Source organism: Mesoplodon mirus (genome assembly GCF_964341445.2).
Source record: "Mesoplodon mirus genome assembly, chromosome: 7".
In the NCBI taxonomy this organism is placed as follows: Eukaryota; Metazoa; Chordata; class Mammalia; order Artiodactyla; family Ziphiidae; genus Mesoplodon; species Mesoplodon mirus.
This window is the reverse complement of record NC_138983.1, coordinates 38,622,591-38,644,532: the sequence shown is the minus strand read 5'-3', so window position 1 is coordinate 38,644,532 and position 21,942 is coordinate 38,622,591. Positions and strand designations below refer to the sequence as shown.

Sequence of the window (21,942 nt, the reverse complement as noted above, 5' to 3'; positions counted from 1 at the left end):
CCTGGGTTCAGCTTTGGATTTGGCCCTGCCTCTGCGTGTAGGTCGCCGGAGGGCGTCTGTTCTTCGCTCATACAGGACGGGGTTAAAGGAGCAGCTCTTTCGGGGGTGGGCTCAGGCTCACTCAGGCCGGGGGGAGGAAGAGCAAGGATTGCGGGGCGAGCCTGCGGTGGCAGAGGCCAGCATGACGTTGCACCAGGCTGAGCTGCGCCGTGCGCTCTCCCAGGGAAGTTGTCCCTGGATCACGGGACCCTGGCAGTGGCGGGCTGCACAGGCTCCTGGGAGGGGAGGTGTGGATAGTGACCTGTGCTTGCACCCAGGCTTCTTGGTGGCGGCAGCAGCCACCTTAGTGTCTCATGCCCATCTCTGGGGTCCGCGCTGATAGCCGCGGCTCGCACCCATCTCTGGAGCTTCTTTAAGCAGCGTTCTTAATCCCCTCTCCTCGCACACCAGGAAACAAAGAGGGAAGACAGAGTCTCTTGCCTCTTCGGCAGGTCCAGACTTTTTCCCGGACTCCCTCCCTGCTAGCTGTGGTGCACTAACCCCTTCAGGCTGTGTTCACGCCGCCAACCCCAGTCCTCTCCTTGCGTTCCGAACGAAGCCTGAGCCTCACCTCCCAGCCCCGCCCACCCCGATGGGTGAGCAGACAAGCGTCTCGGGCTGGTGAGTGCTCCTCGGCACCGATCCTCTGTGCGGGAATCTCTCCGCTTTGCCCTATGCACCCCTGTTGCTGCGCTCTCCTCCGCGGCTCCGAAGCTTCGCCCTCCGCCACCCGCAGTCTCTGCCCGCAAAGGGGCTTCTAGTGTGTGGAAACCTTTCCTCCTTCACGGCTCCCTCCCACTGGTGCAGGTCCCATCCCTATTCTTTTGTCTCTGTTTTATCTTTTTTCTTTTGCCCTACCGAGGTACATGGGGAGTTTCTTGCCTTTTGGGAGGTCTGAGGTCTTCTGCCAGCATTCAGTAGGTGTTCTTTAGGAGTTGTTCCACGTGTAGATGTATTTCTTATGTATTTGTGGGGAGGAAGGTGCTCTCCACATCTTACTCTTCCACCATCTTGAAGCTCCTCCTCAGTCAACTTGTTCTTGCTTCTTCCCTTTAGCAGTGTCGCAAAGCTTCGCATTCAGCCTCATCCGTGTCATGCTGCTTCACCCCTCTGGTATGGTGTCAGGCCTGCTAATTGCTTCCTAAAATCCCTTTTATCCCCTCTATAGGAATATCATGCTGGGTTTTAGCTGGATACATTGCTGCCCACTCAAATGTTCAATTTCCAGTCTTCCTTGCATCTAGGTGTGGACAAATGACTTCATTTTAGACAACAAGATATAAATGGAATTGTGTGGAGTGCACACTCTACCCTTCTTGGACCCCTTCCATCAACCTGCTGCCTGGAACATAACTTGATGACTTAGGCTCCAGCGGCTTCATGTAAAAATATTGAGTGAGGTCCACACAGAGGGCTGGAAGGAGCCTTGTGCTCTGACACCTGGGGAAACTCACCAGTCCTTGGTTGCCTATCTTCGGATTATTTTGTGAAAGAGAGAAATAAACCTGTAGTTCATGGCATTGTTTGTCCGTGGTTGTGTGCGCAGGCAAACGGAATCCTAACAGATTCATGCGTCCTGGCTATTTCTTCCACACCTGCCCTTGATGCTGCCTCTCTCCTGCTCTGAACCCGGCTATCCACGTTATCCATTGTGCTCCCAGGAGCCAGTCCTGCCTGTCTAACATCCTTGACTGGTCACATGAGGCCTGCCAAGATCTGATGACAGCTTCCCTGCCTAGCCTCACGTCTGACGGTCCTTCTAACCCCAGCTCCAGGCTTCAGCAATATGGCCACACTGCCTCCCACTACAGGTTTGGGTTTGTTCTGTCTAGGACATCCTCCCTGTGCTCAACAACATGGAAATATCAAGTCTCAGCTCAAATGCTCACCCTCCTCTTTGAAACCTTCATGTTCCCCCCGACAGAACAAACCCTTGTGTCCTTTCTCTTATACGTACTGCACTGGGTCCAATAATTGTATCACAATCCTTCATGTTAAACTATAAGCTTCTCAAAAGCAAGGAATCAGTTATTTCTTCCTTGTACATCTTGTAACAAGCACATAAAATCACCCGATGTATATAAACTGAATAAAAATAAAAAAGAATGAATGAATGGGTCAACTAGGGACTCATTCCACTAGGAAGCACTCCCCTCACTTTAAATAACCTAGCTCCAACTCCTTAGTTGTCTAGGTGACAGAGCCTCAATTATATTTTTAAAAAACCATATCAGCATTTTATACTATACTGTTATAAATTTTTTATATTTTACCTTCTTTGTCTTGAACCTTCCTAGGGTAAAAAATGGCATAAAAGTATAAATAAGTATGCATTAGCTTTAATTACTTATCATAATGGCCACCGTCTGTTTAGCATCTTACTGTGGCAACTTGTCCCTGCCAAGCCCTGTGGTATGTGCTTTCCATGCTTTGTTCTATTTAATTTTTGCCATAATTCCATGAGATAAATATTATGTTCAGACTCTTTTAGTTGTAAATGACAGTAACACAAGTCAAACTAGTTTAAGCAAAACGAATTTACTGGCTCAGTTAGCCAAAGGATCTGGGGGTAGTGGTTCAGCTGGATCCACGGCTCAAACAGTGCTATTAAGGTACTATCCCTATCTCTACCTCTGACCCTACCCACCTCCCCGCCCCTACCTCTAGCCCCACCCTCATCCCTATCCCTACTTCCAACTCTATCTCTATCTCTAACTGTATTCCTATTCCTATCCCTAACTCTACTCCTCTCTCCAACTCTATCTCTATCCTCTCCTCTGTCTCGAGCTCCATCTATATCCCTATCCTTATCCCCATCTCTATCTTGCCAAAATCTCTCTTCCTATAGCAATCATGGTGGGCATCAATAGACTCAAACTTATATTCTACCCCCTTAGTAACCCAAACAAAAGGGAAGCATCTTCTCTACAGTTCTGGGAGTAAAATCCCAGGGAATTGTCTGACTGGCTCCCTTGGGCGTTCTGCCTCTCCCTGAAGTTGAGATTGATTAGGGAGGTGGGCAATGTGGTTGACCAGGCCCAGGTCATATCCAACCATGCGAATAGAACAGAGCTCAACCCCTACTGAGCTGAGCACGTGGAGTGAGTGTCCCTACAGGAAGGTAGAAAAATGCCTGGCAGGCAAAAATGGAAGATTTCTGTCACAGAAGATTTCTGTTCTCTCCTCACAGATGAAAAAACTGAGCTCACAGAGATTACTTCATTTTCCCAAGGACACATGAGAGGTAAGTCATGGAGCTGGGATTCAATTCCAGTTCTGTCTGACTCTACAGTCTTTGTCTCCTAACACTCTGCTGAATTACCTTCCTTTATACAGTACTAAAAAGTAAACAGTAAACCTTCAAAGTTTAACAGATGATGAACCAGAAATAAAGAAAAATAACTAATTTGCCCAAATTTGTGAGATAAGGCTAAGGCTGTGATCTGAATTGCCCCCACCCCCATATCCTACCCAACCATGTTAAGTCTCCTTACCAAAAAAGTATACTATTCCTTTTTATACACTGTTCAAAAATAAACAACTAAAAACATATGTGAGTCACTTTATGCCTTTAGGGAGTTTACTTTTCATTTTTCTTGAAGCTTTGTTCTTTACATAGATAGTTCCTATAGAGATATTTTATACTCAGCTTCTTAATACCTTTTTCTCACTAGACATAATCATAGCAACCTTAAACTACTCAAATGGATTCCTACGTGAACTCTACTTGTCTTGGCACTGCTTTAACACTGGTCATGTTTTTTGGTTTCCCTAAGAGAATACAGGCTACCCTTCCTACATACTTTCTATGTTTAACACTCATCCATAGGAATCCTAAAAGATTAAGACATGCCACATCAATATTAAGGGATTTGGGTGCAGGGAAGGATCTTAGAGATGATTAAACCCAATCATCTCATTTCACAGATGAGAGAAATGAGATTCAGAGGTTAAGTGGCTTACCCAAAGTCGCTCCACTGCTTTGGCAGAATTTGGGAGCCTAGTTTTTCTGATGCTTTGTCTAACACTGTGTCATTACCCACATTGCCCCATATCTCATTTACCATGTCCTGCTGGGTCTTCCTCTCCAGGACCTGAGATGCAACCTCCTCTGAGACTTTGTGGGCCAGAAAATTCAAGCTATAAACATGTGCCCTTGCACATTAGCCATGTGATTAAAATAAAGATGAGACAGACACAATCAAATTCCAAGGAATAGGAAAGTGTGACTGAAAAATGCCAGGGTAAAGGTGTGGAGGTGGTTCAAGATGGCAGAGTAAGAAGAGCCTGAGCTCACCTCCTCCCATGGACACACCAAATTTACAACTACATATGGGAAACCATCTCTGAGAACAGCCTGAAGACTAGCAAAAAGATGTTCTGCAACTAAAGATAAAGGGTAGGGACTTCCCTGGCGGTCCAGTGGTTAAGACTCCACGCTTCCACTGCAGGGGACACAGCTTCCATCCCCAGTAGGGGAACTAAGATACCTCATGCCACGTGGCGGCCAAAAATTAAATAAGGAAAAAGGTAAAGGGTAAAAGCCACATTGAGATGAATAGGAAGGGCGGAGACACGGTCTGGCTGGGATCCACATCCCACAGGCAGAAGGGAAATCACAGCCTCAGAGGTTCCCCCTGAGGAGCAAGGGCTCCAAATCCCACATTGGCCTCTGCAGCCCAGGGCACCCACACAGGGAAGATGAGCCCCCATGACATCCGGCTTTGAAAACAAGTGGGACTTATATCCAGTGGGCCAGAGGGCTGTAGGAAACTGAGAATCCACACTTAAGGGGCACGCACAAAAACTCCAAGGCCCAGCACAGAAGCAGCAGTATGAAAGGCACCTGGAGATTCATTGACTAATTTTAGGGTATGTGACTGAGGGGCAGGGATCTGATGGAACGTTTTCTTATAAAGGAGCTGGTGGATGCCAGTTTTGTTGTTTGGTTGGTTGGGTTTTTTTCTTTCTAGCTCACTCTCTACCTAGCTGGCCCAGTGCTGGCAGGTGCCATTACTGACTCTCCCCATGCAAGCAATTAACCCTGGGTTCACCCATGAACCCAACAGCACGACGCTCTTCCAAAGCGGCCCCCACACTTCACCAGGCCTGGCAGGTGCCCTTGGCTGGCATTGGAGCCAGGCAACCGAAACAAAAGGAAAAATAAACAAATGGGACTATATCAAACTAAAAAAGCTTTTACACCGAGAAGAAAAATATCAACTAAATGCAAAGGCAACGTACCAAATGGGAAAAATATTTGAAAATATATCTGATAAGAGGTTAATATCCAAAATATATGAATAACTCATACAACTCAATATTTAAAAAAAAAAACAAACAGCAATCCACTTAAAAAATGGGCAGATGTCCTGAATAGACATTTTTCCAAAGAAGACATACAGATCGCCAACAGGTACATGAAAAGATGCTCAACATCACGAATCATCGGGGAAATGCAAATCAAAACCACAGTGAGGGCTTCCCTGGTGGTGCAGTGGTTGAGAGTCTGCCTGCCGATGCAGGGAACACGGGTTCGTGCCCCGGTCTGGGAAGATCCCACATGCTGCAGAGCAGCTAGGCCCGTGAGTCATGGCCGCTGAGCCTGCGCGTCCGGAGCCTGTGCTCTGCAATGGGAGAGGCCACAACAGTGAGAGGCCCGCGTACCGAAAAAAAATAGATAAATAAATAAATAAACACAGTGAGATACCACCTCACACCTGTTAAGATGGCAATTATCAAGTACACAATAAATAACAAGTGTTGGCAAGTATGCGGAGAAAGGGAACCCTTGTGCACTGCTGGTGAGAATGTGAATTGATGCAGCCACTATGCAAAACACTGTGGAGGTTCTGCAAAACAGTAAAAACAGAACTACCATATGATCCAGCAATTCCACTTCTGGGTATTTACCTTAAGAAAACAAAACACTAATTTGAAAAGATATATGCACACTTATATTCACTGCAGCATTATTTACAAAAGCCAAGATATGGAAGCAACCTAAATGCTCATGGATAGATGAGTGGACAAAGAAGATGTAATACACACACACACACACACACACACACACACACACACACACACACTGGAATATTACTTAGCCATTAAAAAGAATAAAATTTTGCCATTTGTGACAGCATGGATGCACCTAGAGGTATTATGCTAAGTGAAATGAGTCAGATAAAGACAAATATTGTATAATTTCACTTATATGTGGAATCTAAACAAAACAAATGAGCAAACAAAACAGAAATGGATTCATTGATACAAAGAACAAACAGGCAATTGCCAGGGAGGTGGAGGGAGAGTTTGGCAAAACAGGATTAAGAGGTACAAACTTTCAGTTATAAAATAAATGAGTCACAAGATGTAATAGACAACATAAGGAATATAGCCAATAATACTGTAATAATTTTCTATGTAACAAATTCTTACTAGAATTATTGTGTTGATCATTTTGTCATGTATTTGATTGTCAAATCACTATGTTGAACACTTGAATCTAATATAATATTTTACATCAACCATACTTCAATTTGAGAAAAAAAAGTGAAAGAGCAGGAAGAATCAAAGAGTGCAGATGTGTCCTGCTTGAGGAATAGCACAGATGCCATGGCTGTGTCAGGAAACTCTGAGGGAACCCACTAGCTCCTGTTCTACACATTTCACATAAGGCTTTCATCTCATAGCTAACTTCTTTCTGTACCTTTACAATAAAAACAGTAGATTCAGAGAAAAATGTATTCCTTCTATTCAATTTCATGTCTACCCTAAAGCTCTTTAGAAAGTGATTTTTTGATATACCTCTCTACGTAAAGCAATGGTCCAACCTGTAGAAATAGTAGAGGGGGTTATTAGATCTCTAATTAGTTCTCAACTGTTCTACATTTCATAAAAAGGTTGGAAATAAATCCAGTTAAACACTTTTTTTTTTTTTTTTTTATACGGTACGCAGGCCTCTCACTGTTGTGGCCTCTCCCGTTGTGGAGCACAGGCTCCAGACATGCAGGCTCAGCAGCCATGGCCCACGGGCCCAGCCACTCCGCGGCGTGTGGGATCCTCCCGGACCGGGGCGAACCCGCATCCCCTGCATCGGCAGGCGGACTCTCAACCACTGCACCACCAGGGAAGCCCTAAACATTTCTTTAATGCCAGGAGATTTTAACAGATGCTATGTTCGATGGATTTAAGTATGCTTCTCGCATCTTGTACAGAAACTCGTTTTCATTATAGAACAAATAATCCTACCACTGTGTCATAGAAATGAAAAAAGAAAGAAAGAACACCAAGATAAAAGAGTGCCAATAAGTCCTTGCAAATGACTGTTAAAAATTGTCCAGATAATTCTGGTATTCTATTTTTCTATCACAAAGCATTTCTGTTCTCTTCCTTTTAATAATTCCTTTTCCAAAGGTGTTCAAACCACAATAAATTGTCATGTTGTCATAGTAGCCTCATCTCCAGATGTGAATTAACTATATGTTGACTTGAAGGAACATGATTTTCTTATAAAATGCTATGCCAATACTGCTAGTGAAGAGATTAAGCTACTTTGAAAACTCTGAGATAATAAAATTCTATTAATCATAGTGCTGTGAAGCTTCAAGGTATATCTTCATGTTAATGTTCAGAAACCTAAATGACTTCTTTCAACTGTAGCAATTTCACTGGAATAACAGAGTTCTATAGCACTGAGGTACATCCTTTAATAAAGGTATTTCTCAGAATTAGGATATATGTTCTAATTCTGTATACCGTGAAACATATTCTGGTCTTGCTTTCACTTAAGTTCAGAAATGCAAGGCCAGGTCTACACAAGACTGAGCATTTCCTCTTAGGCCAAGAATGGCAAAGAGTTTTCAACTGAAGACCGAACTCCAATATACCTAAAAATAAGTGTTGGGGAGGATTGTGAGTGAGATTCCAGCCTCTGTAGGGAGTGAGAGCTTTATCGGTTAGCGATGTCTCCCACAGACAAAAAAAGGAGAGGTATAGCACTCTGTGGTGTATTTATACTCTCCAAAAGATAGTTCTTATTGTCTCTTTGTTTTCTTTTGTTTCAGTTTTAATTTTTATCAAACTTATGTATGTACATAGCTAGAAAGTCAAATAGTCATGGTTAGAAAGCCCAAGAGAAACACAAAAAACAGTAGTTTCCTGATCAACCTCTTCCCACCCTTGATTTTCACTCCCAGAGGTAACCATTTCAAGTTCTTTAGCTATTCTTTTCTTGTTTGCCTCTGTAGTTCTGAGGATTGTTAGGTACTTGGAAACAACAGACTGACTCTAGACGTGGGGTAGCTCATGGGGATGCTAAGCTTCTGAGAACAGTGATTAAACCATACAGCAGACTCCCCTGAAAAAAGACACATTCTACCACCACGTGCCCCATGGATGTCAATTCTGCTCTGGAACTCAACCTTGTGGCCGCCCTCCAAAGCTGAATTATTCTGCTACAGCCCTCACCAGCCAAATGCTTTCCATATGGGATCACCTTCCTCAAGTCGCTCACTTCTAGATCAGAATCTCATGGGAGTGAGTCTGCTGGCAGAGCCCAGGTCACATGTGTCTGTGCTAGCTGAAAAGGACACTGGAACAGAATTTGGGAGTTTATTTTGGGGATACAGGATTCATATGGCAGTAAATTCCCCCAATATAACAGTATGTTGTTCAAAAGGAGCTAGACAGCCTGAAAAGAAATGACAGATACCTACCACAGCTTTCTAATGAGCAAGTTTATTCTACTATTTATTAATTTTGTATTTTAGAGATTTTCTAGGCTCTCCCCACTGTTGAAGATACATCATGACTCCCCTGGACACCACACAGACTCCTTCTTCATCTACCCACACATTTATCTATATCATATTTTTAAATAGATCAGTATTTGAGTTTGCATTATTTTGTCTATGTGAACATTATTTTTATCTTAGCCAAGTACTGTATTATATTCTTTTCTTATATAATGTTATGTTTTCCCTAGAATTAATAGTTAACTTTTTTTCATTTGATAACTTTCTATATACCTATCATTAATGCATTCTAAACTTTATTCCAGAATTATAATTTCTTATATCATATTTTAAAATTTCTAAGGTCTATCTGGTTTTCTAAACGTTCTTTTTATAACTTTTGTGTGCATGTGTCATGGATGTAATGCAGGGATGTAATCATCCCTGAAGATGATTATAGTTTTTTTGTTTTTGTTTTTTCTGCTTCCTATATTGTTTCATCTGTGCTACCTTTTTCTATTTGTTTTGGTCTCTCTGATGTTAAAAGTTTCCCCCAAATCTCTTGTTATTCTTGTTTTGCTCATATTTAAGAAAGAGGACTTAAAATTGTGAGAAGAGAGAATAGGGCTTATTAAAGACTTGGCTTCACTGAAGGATAATTGAGTAGAACACAGCCATTTCATTAGGGGTCTCCCAAGTGCAAGTAGTTTATTTTGTTTTTCTCCTTTTCCTCTTTGGCTGATCACTTTCCTCAGAGAGGAATCCTCTAATCTCCTGCCTTTAAATATGACTGCCAGCATTCTAAGAGCTGAGCCATGGAAGATGTTGTTTAGAATAGAGGCTTTCATTCAGTTCCCCTGTTTTTGGTATGGTACTCCGTCCTCCTCTCTGCTGAATGCCCTAAGTCCGGAGACCTCTGGTTTGACATCTCCAGAGAGTAAACCTCTAGTTTTCTGCCAGATTCAAGAAGAGGCAGTTATCCAGCTGGGGAATGGTATAGAGGGGAGGATCCGGGTATACCTTATGTAGATGTTCAATCAACACTCTGTTTTCTTCCCTATCTGTTCCCCAATATTTTGAAGTACTTGGTGGATTGAATTCCTGAGTTTTCTTTTTTGGAAATCCCTGGCATGAGTTGACATACTTCTTAGCTTCAGCTCTTGTAGGCTTAGATTTCAGCTTCCCCTGGTCTAAGGAGTCAGTCACCACTAATCCATCAGCTTTCCAGCTGCCAAAATTATACCGCTGTCTTCTTTCCTGTTCTTTCTCTTCCTGTTCCCTTCCCTTTCTCTCTCCTCCTCTCTCATTCTCTGTCTCTTGCAATCTCTCTCTCTCTCCCTCTTTCTTTCTCTATCAATATCTACCTCCCTCTCCCCTCTTCTTCTCTCTATTTGTGTGTGTGTGTGTGTGTGTGTGTGTGTGTGTCTATCTCATCTTCTATTGACATTGTAGTGGAATTTCAGGAGAGGAGAGTAGGGAAGGCATGTTTCAATCTGCCGTGTTAGTCAGAAATCCTTTGTTATATATTCTTTCTTAAAATCTTGTCAACACCCTGTAGTCCAACAGATAGAATTGAAATTATGTTTTTCACAATTTACAGGGCTGATTTTATCCACTTTCAACAAATCAGATCTTTAGTACTAACAAACTGGTGTTCCTGTTGGGCTTTTGATCATTATGTTGAGATTTGGGTAAGGTCTCATCTCCATTCTCTTCCAATCTCAATCCAATGTTTATAGCTAAAAGTTAAATCTCTCCCTGTTATGCACACTTGCTACCTTCTAATTATATAAGCAATACATGTTTATTTTAGCAAGTTTGGAATCACAGAAAGACACAAAGAAGGAGTAAAAAATTACTTGTAATTATTCCTCTTTTTCAATGTAATGTGTAAAACTCACTCCTCTGCAGTCCACTAGGTTCATTTCCAACCACCTACCATACGTCTGTAAGCACTATCAACATTTTCATCTGTAAGCTTCTAGAAACTTTTATGCTTACACCTACATATGTAAGATTTGGTCGGTTTCTCCCAAAATAAAAAAATCACACTATATATATTATTGCTATACATATCGTAAAACTTGCTCTGTTCTTTTTAATTAATGATATATCAACAATGCTTTTCTAAGTTAGTATTTTTTAACATACCTCATTATTTTTAATGGGTATTGATATGGTTTTAAAATACATTCACAAAGTAAAAGAAGTCCATTAATTCTTGATACTCCTTTCCAAAAGGTGGAGCCTAATTCCCCTCCCCTGAGTGTGGACTGAACTTAGTGACTCACTTCTAATGAATAGAATGTGGTGGAAGTGACATTATGTGACTTCTGAGACTAGATCATAAAAGGCATTGCAGCTTCCCCTTTTCTCTTTCTCTCTCAGATCACTCATTCTGAGAGAAGCCAGTTCTTTGTCATGAGGACACTCAAGAAGCCCTGAAGAAAGACCTATATGGCCAGGAATTAATGTCCCATGCCAACAGCCAGTGAGGAACAGTGGCCCTCTGACACTACACATTCAAGTGAACCATTTTGGCAGTGGATACCCCAGCCCCACTGAAGCCTTTAAAAGAATGCCACGGGAGGGAGAGGAGGAGATAAATTAGGAGTTTGGGATTAACAAATATACAGTACTGTATATAAAATAGATAAACAGCAAGGACCTACTGTATAGCACAGGGAACTGTACTCAATATCTTGTAATACCTATAAAGGAACTATAATGGAAAATAATCTGAGAAAGATTATATATATATATATATATATAATATATATATATATATATATATATATAACTGAGTCACTTTGCTGTACACTTGAAATTAACACAACTTTGTAAATTAACTATACTTCAATTTAAAAAAGTGAAAACAACCCCACTGACATCTTGACTATAATCTCATGAGAGACCCTGAGCCAAAGTCACCCAATTAAGTTGTTTCCTGATTCTTGACCCACAGCAATTGTGATATAATAAATGGTTGTTATAAGCTGTTATGTTTTGGAGTAATTTGTTACACAGCAGTAGATAATGATACTGATTTTGATACCTGGAAGTTGGGTGCTATCCTAATAAGTACCTAAAAATGTGGAAGTGGCTTTGGAACTGGGTAGTGGGAAAAGGCTGTAAAGGCTTTGAGGAGAGTGTCAGAAAGTGTTAATAGAGGCCTGGTTGCCATAGGGAGGCTCTGGTGAGAGCTTACAGGAAAGTGAGGAACAACTTTAGGGAAACTGGAGAAAAGGGGATCCTTGTTACATAGTGGCAGAAAGTTTAGTAAGACTGTCCCCTGTGGTAATGTGGAAAGTAGAAAATGTACCTGATGTGCCAGATGATCTAGCTAAGGACATTTCCAGGTAAAATGCTGAAGGTACCACCTTGTTTCTTCTTGCTGATTGTAATGAAATATGAGAGGAAAGAGAGAAACCAAAGGAAGGATTGTTAAACACAAAGAAGCCAGAAATGGATGGTTTTTAAAAATTCTGTCTTGCCAGATGGCAAACAAAACTAAAATGAAGAAATGGATTTGCAGCAAAGATCAATTCCAGGCCACTGCCAAGAAAGCCTAGTTTAGAGATGAGGCTAAGAGTGTAGCTTTAAAATACTTTGCTTATGACCTCAGGAAGATCTAAGATGGTGCCTCAGAGAGCTGTTCAAACAACAGAGCTTTGAAGAAGCTGAAGCATACTGTCCTTCCATAGTTCAGCAGAAGCTCAAGGTAGAGAAGAATTTACCTTGAAGAGATTTGTGGGTGTGGCTTTTGTCTAATGAAGTGAACCCTGATAAGATTCATGGGAGGCCCACAGAGTTTCTAAAAATAATTATAATTACAGAAATAACACCAGCTTAGACTGAAGGAGATAGTACACAATGAAAACAAGCATTTGGAGCTCCAAAATTTTACTGAGAAAACTACATAGCTCCAAAATAGGCTAACTTTCAAGGACAAGGAGGAATGAATCAGGAAAGTAGAAAATGTACCTGATGTACCAGGTGACTTTCAGAGGTTATTGAAGCCAAGAGCCATGAACAATCATTCCTGGTCAGGAGTAGGAATGAGTTTGAATCAAGAACTTCTAACATGTAGCTGAGTGGATTTCAGAATTGCTATAGAACAGTGACTGCTTTGGACATCCCATTTTTTCTCTTTTTGAACAAGAATGTCCAGAGTGGTTATCCTGTGCCTGTCCCATATATACATATACATATATATATATATATATATATATATATATATATATACACATATATATATGTGTATATATAGGATGAGTTATCCCCTCATGTATGTATTTATGTGTGTGTATATGGATGTATATATATATGGATAACTTGTCTCTTTAGTTCACAGGGCTTGAGATCTAAGGGGATCTCAAGGATCCCCTTGTTGGGGGATCTCCTTGTTGGAACCATACTCAAGGAGTTGCACTTAAGGAATGACACCTGACAAGCTGAAGCCTCACCTGGATCTGATTAAGTTGACGTGTTTCTGGACTTTAAACCGATGCAATAAATTGTTGAAATGGGGTTGGTTGGGGGGTGTTGGAAGGGGATGAGTATATTTTCTACGTGAGAATAATTTTAATCTGTGGCCGGAGGACAAGTTAAATAGTTTTAAAATACATCCATAAATCATTCAACACCCTTCCCTCCAAAAATGGAGCCTAATTCATTTTCCCTTGAGCTTAGACTGGATTTGGTGACTTGGTGCTAATGAATAGAATATTATAGAAATGATAATGTGTGATCTCCAAGACTAGTTCATAAAAGGCATTGCAGCTTCCTTCTTGTCTTTTAGCTCATTTTTCCTGAGAGAAGCCAGCTGCCATGTCATGAGGATGCTCAAGAAGCTCCATGGAAATGTTCACATGGTCCATGTAGAGAGGGACTGAGGTCACCTGCCAACAGACAGGAGTGGGCCATCTTGGAAGCAGATCCTTCAGTCCCAGTCAAGTCTTCAAAGGCTCCAATCCTGGTCAACATCCTGACTGTAATCTCATGAGAGACTCGGAGCCAGAAGCACCCAGCTAAGCCAAAACCAAATTCATGACCCTTAAAGAAATAAGGTAATAGATATTTGTTGTTTTCAACTGATAATTTTGGGGATAATTTGTTACACAGCAATACATAGCTAATACAGGTGTACACTATTCTGTTGCTCTCCCCCTTCCTTTTTTGCTATTATAAACAATGCTGCAACAAAACCTATTTTTATGTATATCTTTATGTCCTCAAGAAATTATTTCTATAGGATAAATTCTTAAAATTGGAATTTTAGGCTTGCACATTTTAAATTTAGGTAGATATTGTTAAATTGCCTCCTCAGAATAATTGTAACAATTTATACTCTCCCAAACAGTAGATGAGAATGTCTCTCTCTCTTTGCCAATTTTAAATGTTATTAGTCTTTCTAATTTTTCTCAATCCTACTTGATATTTTTATTAATTTGTATTCTTTATTGGTGAGGATGAGCATTTTTTTTGTATATTTATGATTTGAAAAAAGCACCTTGCTTATCAGATGAATTTCTCTTTGCATGCTCCTACCCCTTGATTTTTCCTCTCCCACAATGCCTAGCACATAGTTCACATTACATAAATGTGCTGTTTTTGAATGGATGAATAATGGAATAGTAAATGAAATTTCGACACACAGAAAGTCTTTATTTAACCCCATGAGATTGACTTTTTTTTTTTTTTTGCTGTATGTGGGCCTCTCACTGTTGTGGCCTCTCCCGCTGCAGAGCACAGGCTCCGGACGCATAGGCTCAGCGGCCATGGCTCACTGGCCTAGCCGCTCCTCGGCATGTGGGATCTTCCCGGACCGGGGCACAAACCCATGTCCCCTGCATCGGCAGGTGGACTCTCAACCACTGCGCCATCAGGGAAGCCCGGGATTGACTTTTTAATTGGGAAAAATACCTTAGCAACCAATTAATTTAATTACCTTTCCCTTTCCCTTTATCAATATTTAATTATCATTCAAGTGTTCTCTAAGCTCTTTATTTTAACTTGTCCAGGCTAATTTGCTTCTAAAAGTTTTTCTCTCTGAATATATAAAACACAGCAGAATAGTTATATAACAAATAATAACACTACAATAGAAACAACCATATAGTGATGCTAATTCCAACTATTCTTAGGTACCTACTGAGTGACAAGCACATTAAATACATCACTGACCTAATTTAATATGTACTACAGCCCTGTAACTACTATTATTTCCCACTATGGAAAGGAGGAAACTAATATTCAGTGAAATTAAATGTTAGACAGTCATATAGCTGTTAAATAACAGAGTTGGGATTCAAACTCTCGTCTGTCTGAATTCAAAGCCCATCTTCTTTCTGTAATGCTCAGATAAATTTCTCAGAAATAAATCACTTGTATAGTTGTATTTTAATATTGTATATTCAAAGGAAAAGAAGGGTTCAAGATAAGAATTCCACAATTTTAAATGATGAACATTGAAATTATATATCTTTTCCTGCTTGGAGGGCCTACTGCCTACTGCTATTGATTCTTTTTTCAGAAGAATGAATTTCCTTTCCTTCATTGTTAACAAACCTAATTCAGCCATGGGCAGGTAAGTGACTTAGCCCAGTTAAAGTGAGAAATGCAATTGAAACATTTAACAATGCAAAGAGAAAAAAAAAAGAAAATGTGGTTTCTTCTCACAATGATCATCAATCTCTACCATCTAAGGATTTATGTCAAGCTGAGAAAATTCTCCCAGTCAGTTCAGATATAGGACTGCATAATGAATTTCAGCACAACCCCATGATAATGAGATTGATGCCTTCTTTACAAAGCAATTTACAAACTTTCAGAAATAATTTGGGTTTCTGGATGTTGAGGTTACCATAAACTGAAGGCAAGTATACTTTTCAGGTGACACTCCACAATGTTCCATCAGAATGATGTAAGTTTATTTTTTAGAGATGACCAATCCCTAAATTGTCAAAAGTTGTTTTCTAACAAGTTTTCTGTAGAATCAAGCACTGTAGAAGGCAAGCAGGTGGGGAGTAAGCGGCTCTATATGTAAGGGCACTGGAAACTAGATTTCATGGTACATATTTCTCTGCTTCCTTTTCTGAGACATATCTAAGAGGTTTCATCATTTTTGTCCAGGAAAAGGAAAAGAGAAAAATGTTTTGGTTTTCTTTTTTCCTATTGAATGTGGCAAACTTATGTTCCCTCAACACTGAACTCAGATGCCTCCTGGAATAATGTTTTATTATAGGCATAACAACTCATATTAGGTAGCAACAGGGACAGTGCTAACATGCTTTATACCAGGAACAAAAAGAGGCATAATGGTGGCAACATGATGAGTAGTCTTGCAACACAAACCTAAGAAACAAGGGTACTAGGAGTCACTTTTCTTCAACCTTCGTGTTGTTTCACATGCTCATTGAAGGGTGACACTAAAATGGATAAAACACTGGTATCTCTCTCAAACAGGAGCTGCAGTCTCTCATGGTGATGACAGAATGTTTATCCATTGAAATTTGTTTCTTCATGTATCTCTAACTCAGTTTTACTCAGCCACCTGCACATTAACCACTGTTTATAGGATAACTAGGAAACATGACATTCAGAGATACACAGAAAGTAATTCTCAATTCATAGAAGTCATTTCAATAAAATTAAATAACAATAAAATAATGATAGTTAGATTTCCTAATACAAAATTCTGTGTTCTAAATATATTTTAAAGCCATATTCTCTTACTCCACACGTTGCTATAGTCTGTTCTTTAATCTCTCACTAACAACACTATTTATAGCAGATGGGGGCTGATCTTGAAGCATTATTTATTTAACTCAGTCATAATTTTTACTGTTCCTGTTTCTAAAAATAAAGAGCTGAGGAAACTTAAAGAACATTTATATATAATATGATATGAAAAAATTTAAATAATGTAGAAAAGACTTCCATTTCTGGCAGCATGTTTGATTAGGTATACTGAACAACCCTCCTTATCAAAACAAATGAAATATAAAATATAAATATGTTGCTGAGTTGGAAAGAAAGAATGGAACCGATAGATTTGTAAACCCAAGTAAAAGCAAGACCTCTAACAAGGGAGTAAATGCTAACAGCAGCTTTTCCCTGAGTGTTTCTTCTTACACTGTGATGACTATGGGCAGAAGGGCAATGGATATAAAGCCCAGGACCAGCCCAGGTGAGGATTCTAATAGAAGACCCCTGCAAAAAACTGGGATCCCCAAAGGCTACTCTCACTATAAAAGTAAATGAGAGACAAAGAGTAAACTTTAATGCATACAAATTTTTAAAAAGTGATTTAGGGGGTTGAAGGATCCCAGGATGGAATGCAAAATGTGACATTCTAACTATATTATAAATGTATGAAAGAGGTAAGGGGCAAAGGTACTGATCTAAGTAAATTTGGGTATGAATAGAATCTGTAAAAAAGGCAAAATTAACTGTACATAAGTACTGTACTAACTGATAAAGTTGTTTTTCAGAGGGTACAGGTTAACGCTTCCAGTACTGTGATACCTGTATACTTATACAGTTGAGTAATTAAGTAAATAGATGGTGGATGGTAGGAGCCAATTTTTTCCTGTTGGCATAGGAGTTTACACGTAAGCAAGGAGAGGAGGTTAGAATAATCCACATAATAGGTTAGTTGGAGATTACAATGGGAACTCATGTTTAGCCTAATAAAAAAACAAATGGTTATGTATAGAAGCATTTATAGATACTTGTAGATATAGATATTTATAGATATAGATGAGCCTGGAACATCTTATAATGCCAGAAAGTCATGAAGTGCTTCAAAAAATCCCAAAACTAAACGAAACTAAAACCCACAATGATGAGAGTATGTCAAAGGGACATAGAAGTTAACTGAAAGAATTCCCAGTGGCCAAAGCTGGAACAATTTGAGAAACAAAATAAATAAAAAAGCTTTGAATTATAATTCAAAGTATACAATAAATATCCATGAGTCCATACAGATATAAATAAATGAGAGAGATGAGACAAAACTTCCATGCAGAAGAATTTCAAATAATTCATATAGATACCCTACCCTTAAGGAGGTGATGGAGCAAAACTCCTTATTCCTTAAATGTGGGCTGTACATAATAACTTCCATCCAAAGAGCACAGAGTGGAAAGGGAGGGGAGAGTAACTTTACAGTGGGGAAACCTGACAAACACTATCTCAATCAGGTGACCAAGATCAACACCCACAATCATAAACCATGTTGACAGTAGGTACCCTTGTTACAATGTGATGAAAATGGCAGTTTACTTCTGTGATCTTCTTCCCCCAAACCCATAATCCCAGTCTAATCATGAGAAAAACACAAGACAAATTCCAATTGAAGGACATTCTACAAAATACCTGACCAGCACCTCTCAAAAATGTCAAGATCATCGAAAACAAGGAAATTCTTAGAAACTGTCACAGCCAAGAGATGCCTAAGAAGACATGATAACTAAAGGTAATGTGTTATCCTGGGTGGGATCTTGCAACAGAAAAAAGGATGTTAGGTAAATACTAAGGAAATCTGAGTAAAGTACAAACTGTAGTTAATAATAATACATCAGCATTTGTTTATTAATTGTAACAAATGGACCATACTAATAAAAGATGTCAATAATAAGGGCTATTGAATGTGGGGTATATGGGAACTCTCTGTATTATCTTCACAATTTTTCTGTAAATCTAAAACTATTCTAAAATAAAAGACACTTATTTTTTGTCACAAAAATGGAACAGCAGAACACATACCTATCTTAACTTTGACCCTAAGAGAAGGAAAATTCTTTCTCTGGAAATCTGTATCATAACTTGTCCCTACACTTATTTTTCATTCATTCATATTACCCGTGTTGTCTTAAAAATCTCCTGTCAAAAATTTAATATAAAATAATTTGGGGCTGGTTATGCCGTAAGGCAGCTCTCAAAAGCAAATGCAAATCCTCTGGAAAAATTTAACCTCAATTCTAGCCTCAAAGATGTCCCAGAAATAAATCCCCCCCACAAATTATCTTATAGTCAAAACTCATAAAACATACAAGAAAATAAGATAACATGATAAGAAATAGCAGTAATAGATCCCCAAATTTCAGAGATTGGAATTATAAGACACAGAATAGAAAATGACTATGATTAATATGTTTAAAAATTAAAAGAGAAACCTGAACACTTTGACAAAGAAATGGAAGTTATAAAAAGTGAGAAAGATGATTTGTGAAATAACCAAATATCAAATTCAACAAATACTTCTTGAGTACCCACTAAATGCAAGGGCATGTACTAGATACTTTCATATATAGTATCTGTTTTTATTTTCGTAACAACAAATAATTCTATTAATAAGTACTAAAGTTGTAAACCTTCATCTTAAAATATTTTCCAATATTTTGTCTTTTCCCTACAATCTGGAAATTTTCTTCTGATCTGTTTTCCAGTTCACAAATTCTCTCTGTACCTGTATCAGATCTACTATTATACACATCTGCTGTGTTCTTAATTTTTGTTATTAGTAATTTTTTTAGCTTTAGAATTTCTATTTGGTTCCTTTTCAAATATGCTAAGTTGCTTTTTATATTTAGCACTCCTTACAGATTTTTCAATCTTATTTTTATTTCTTTAAACATATTATCCATATTTTTATAATCTTTGTCTGATTCCAATATATAAATCTTCTGTGGTTCTGTTTCTATGGTCTGTACTTTCTACCAGTTTTCCCTGATGGTATCTTGTTTCCTGGTCCTAGATTATATTTGCGTCTGTTCTGCTATTTGAGATATTATTCTTAGGAAGAATTTGAGGCCTAGAATGATTTTAATCTTCACCAGAGAAAATTTTTGCTAACTTTTTCCAGGTGTTTTAATCTACCAGTCCAACACTGCCTTATCCATGCTCAGAGACTGAGATTGTCCTGAATTACTTAGGTGATCCAAAGCTGGGCTGCAAGTTAGTGAGAGGACTGATTTATTTCCACTTCACCATTTTCCTGAGGGCAAAGCTCTTTGGGATTCCAGCTTAAAGGCAGAGGGTATTTATTGACTCCTTATCTGGGGTGAGCCCAGGCTTTGTCTTTTGGCCCCTTTGCTTCCCAAGACTACCAGAACTGCTGCTCAGTTTTGTGGTTATTCCTTCCAGAACATCGAATGCTTTCCAGGCAAAAGAAGCATTGAGCTCTGGGCTCACTTCTCTAGGTTCTTGCCTTTCTTCAATTTTGACCCAATAATTTCTCACTATCATATTAGCTCGAGACCTGAAAGGTTTTAACAGAGATGAGCTTTTGGAAAGAGTTGGCCCCTGGCTCCAAATTTGTCTTCCCCATTGGGAACCTTTCACTTCAGCATCAACCCTGCCATGCCTGATTCCAGGAAATAAGCTATTCCATCCATGAAACTTTAGCTCAAGACTGTAAAAAATCTTTAGTTCCCTTTAATATCCAAGAGAGGATTACATTTTCAAAACCACAAAGCAAAACACTAAGGACCTCTAAGAAGGAAAACTATAGGAAAAAGTCATGGTAGCCATTTTCCAAAAAATTTAGTTTTATTTTCTGAAACTAAAATGAGATCCGGTGTTCCTAATTCCCATCAGGAGGACATGCTTCTGTGGCACCTGGGCCCCTGGCCAGCCGACACAAAGAGGCCCTCCCATCAAATCTGAATTGTCTGAATTCTCTTTGGAGAAGCAGCCCTGATGAGGAGAACTCATAGGACTGTGAGTCATGATGCAGTGAAAGGCCTCACCCTGCCTGGCTAAGGGGCCTAGTTATGCTTTTCTCCAATCCCTTTCCCAATGCAGGGAAGGTTAATGAGGATTTTGAGGGAGGAGACTTTCATAGTCCGTCTCAAATCACACCCAAATTACTTAGAATCTCTCTCATTGTATGACCCTTCACACTTAACAAAGGGCTTTAGTACATTGACCAGGCACTCATATTCCAGGGCTATGCTGTCCAATTTGGTAGCCACCAGTCATCTGTGGCTATTGAACACTTGAATATGGCTCTAGGAACTGATTGTGCTGGAAGTATAAACTACACACCAGATTTTGAAGATTAAGTATAGAAAAAAAGAATGTAAAATATCTCAATTTTTTATACTGACTATATGTTGAAAACATATAGTTGAAAACATATTTTGGATATGTTGGGTTAAATAAATATACTTTTCAAATACTTTTCAAATTAACTTCACCTGTTTCCTATTTTTTAAGTTTGACTACTAGAATATTTTAAATTACATGGGTGGATAGGTGGTATGCATTATATTTCTATGGGACAGTGCTGTCTCTAGGGTGGCCTTGGTTCTAAAGACCGAATCTCCTTTTCCTGAATGGCTATTTTCTCAACTAGAATATGCATTGAAGCATCTCCAGAAGACTCCCTCAACCTGCTTCCACTTATAGAAGTGGCAAGATACAATCAGGAAAAAACCTGGATTCTAATCTCTATTTTTGTCATTAACTAGAAATAGAACTAGTCAAATCATTTTAATTCTTTGGGCCTGAGTTTCCTTATATAAAATGAAGGTTTGGACTAGGTGCCCTTAATGAATTCTTCCAATTCTATGGTTATTTCATAATTATTATTATTAAATTTTTTTCTAAAATATTTTCCATGCATAAGGTAGTCATAACTTTTCATTGTAATATATATAATTTTTTACCCTTCTTTTTAAAATGATATAAAAATAAATATTCCCATGTTGATAAAAAGACAGACATACAGATAATTTATATAACCTTCCATATATTAAAGTCATATGTTTGTTTTCTGTACTACTATTATAAATTTTGGCATGAAAACTGTTTTGTTAATGAAGGTTTTTCAATTTTTAATGTTCAGTCTATAATAATTATTATTTATTCTACATAATTCATCCCTTAGCTTTTCTTCCAAAGACCATCCTCGATCCTCTCCTCATCCCTTTCAAAACAATTTCAACTGAAAAGATCTAATAATAGGTACATTTCAGGTAAATTCAAGGCTTTGCAGTTCTTACTTGATGGCGGGGAGTCATGGAGCAGTGAGGAGGGGGGTAGGGTAGGTCTTTGCATTTTAAGTCTTAAGTCTCACCCTGAAATGAAACCTTTATTCCTATTCAATTGAATGGGATATTTCTATTCTGTATTGAAATTTTCTTTAAATCTGTCATAG

The 21,942-nt window shown here is 39.0% G+C and overlaps 1 protein-coding gene across 1 annotated transcript in view; it reads left to right on the top strand.

The window, feature by feature from the left end:
- The window catches only part of DEUP1 (deuterosome assembly protein 1), a 222,413-nt gene that overhangs the window by 97,983 nt on the left and 102,488 nt on the right, over positions 1 to 21,942 (top strand). The window contains exons 5-6 of the mRNA XM_082628463.1: positions 13,576 to 15,363; positions 18,099 to 18,255. The gene's annotated coding sequence lies outside the window, so the exon portion shown is untranslated. The remainder of the gene's footprint in view (positions 1 to 13,575; positions 15,364 to 18,098; positions 18,256 to 21,942) is intronic.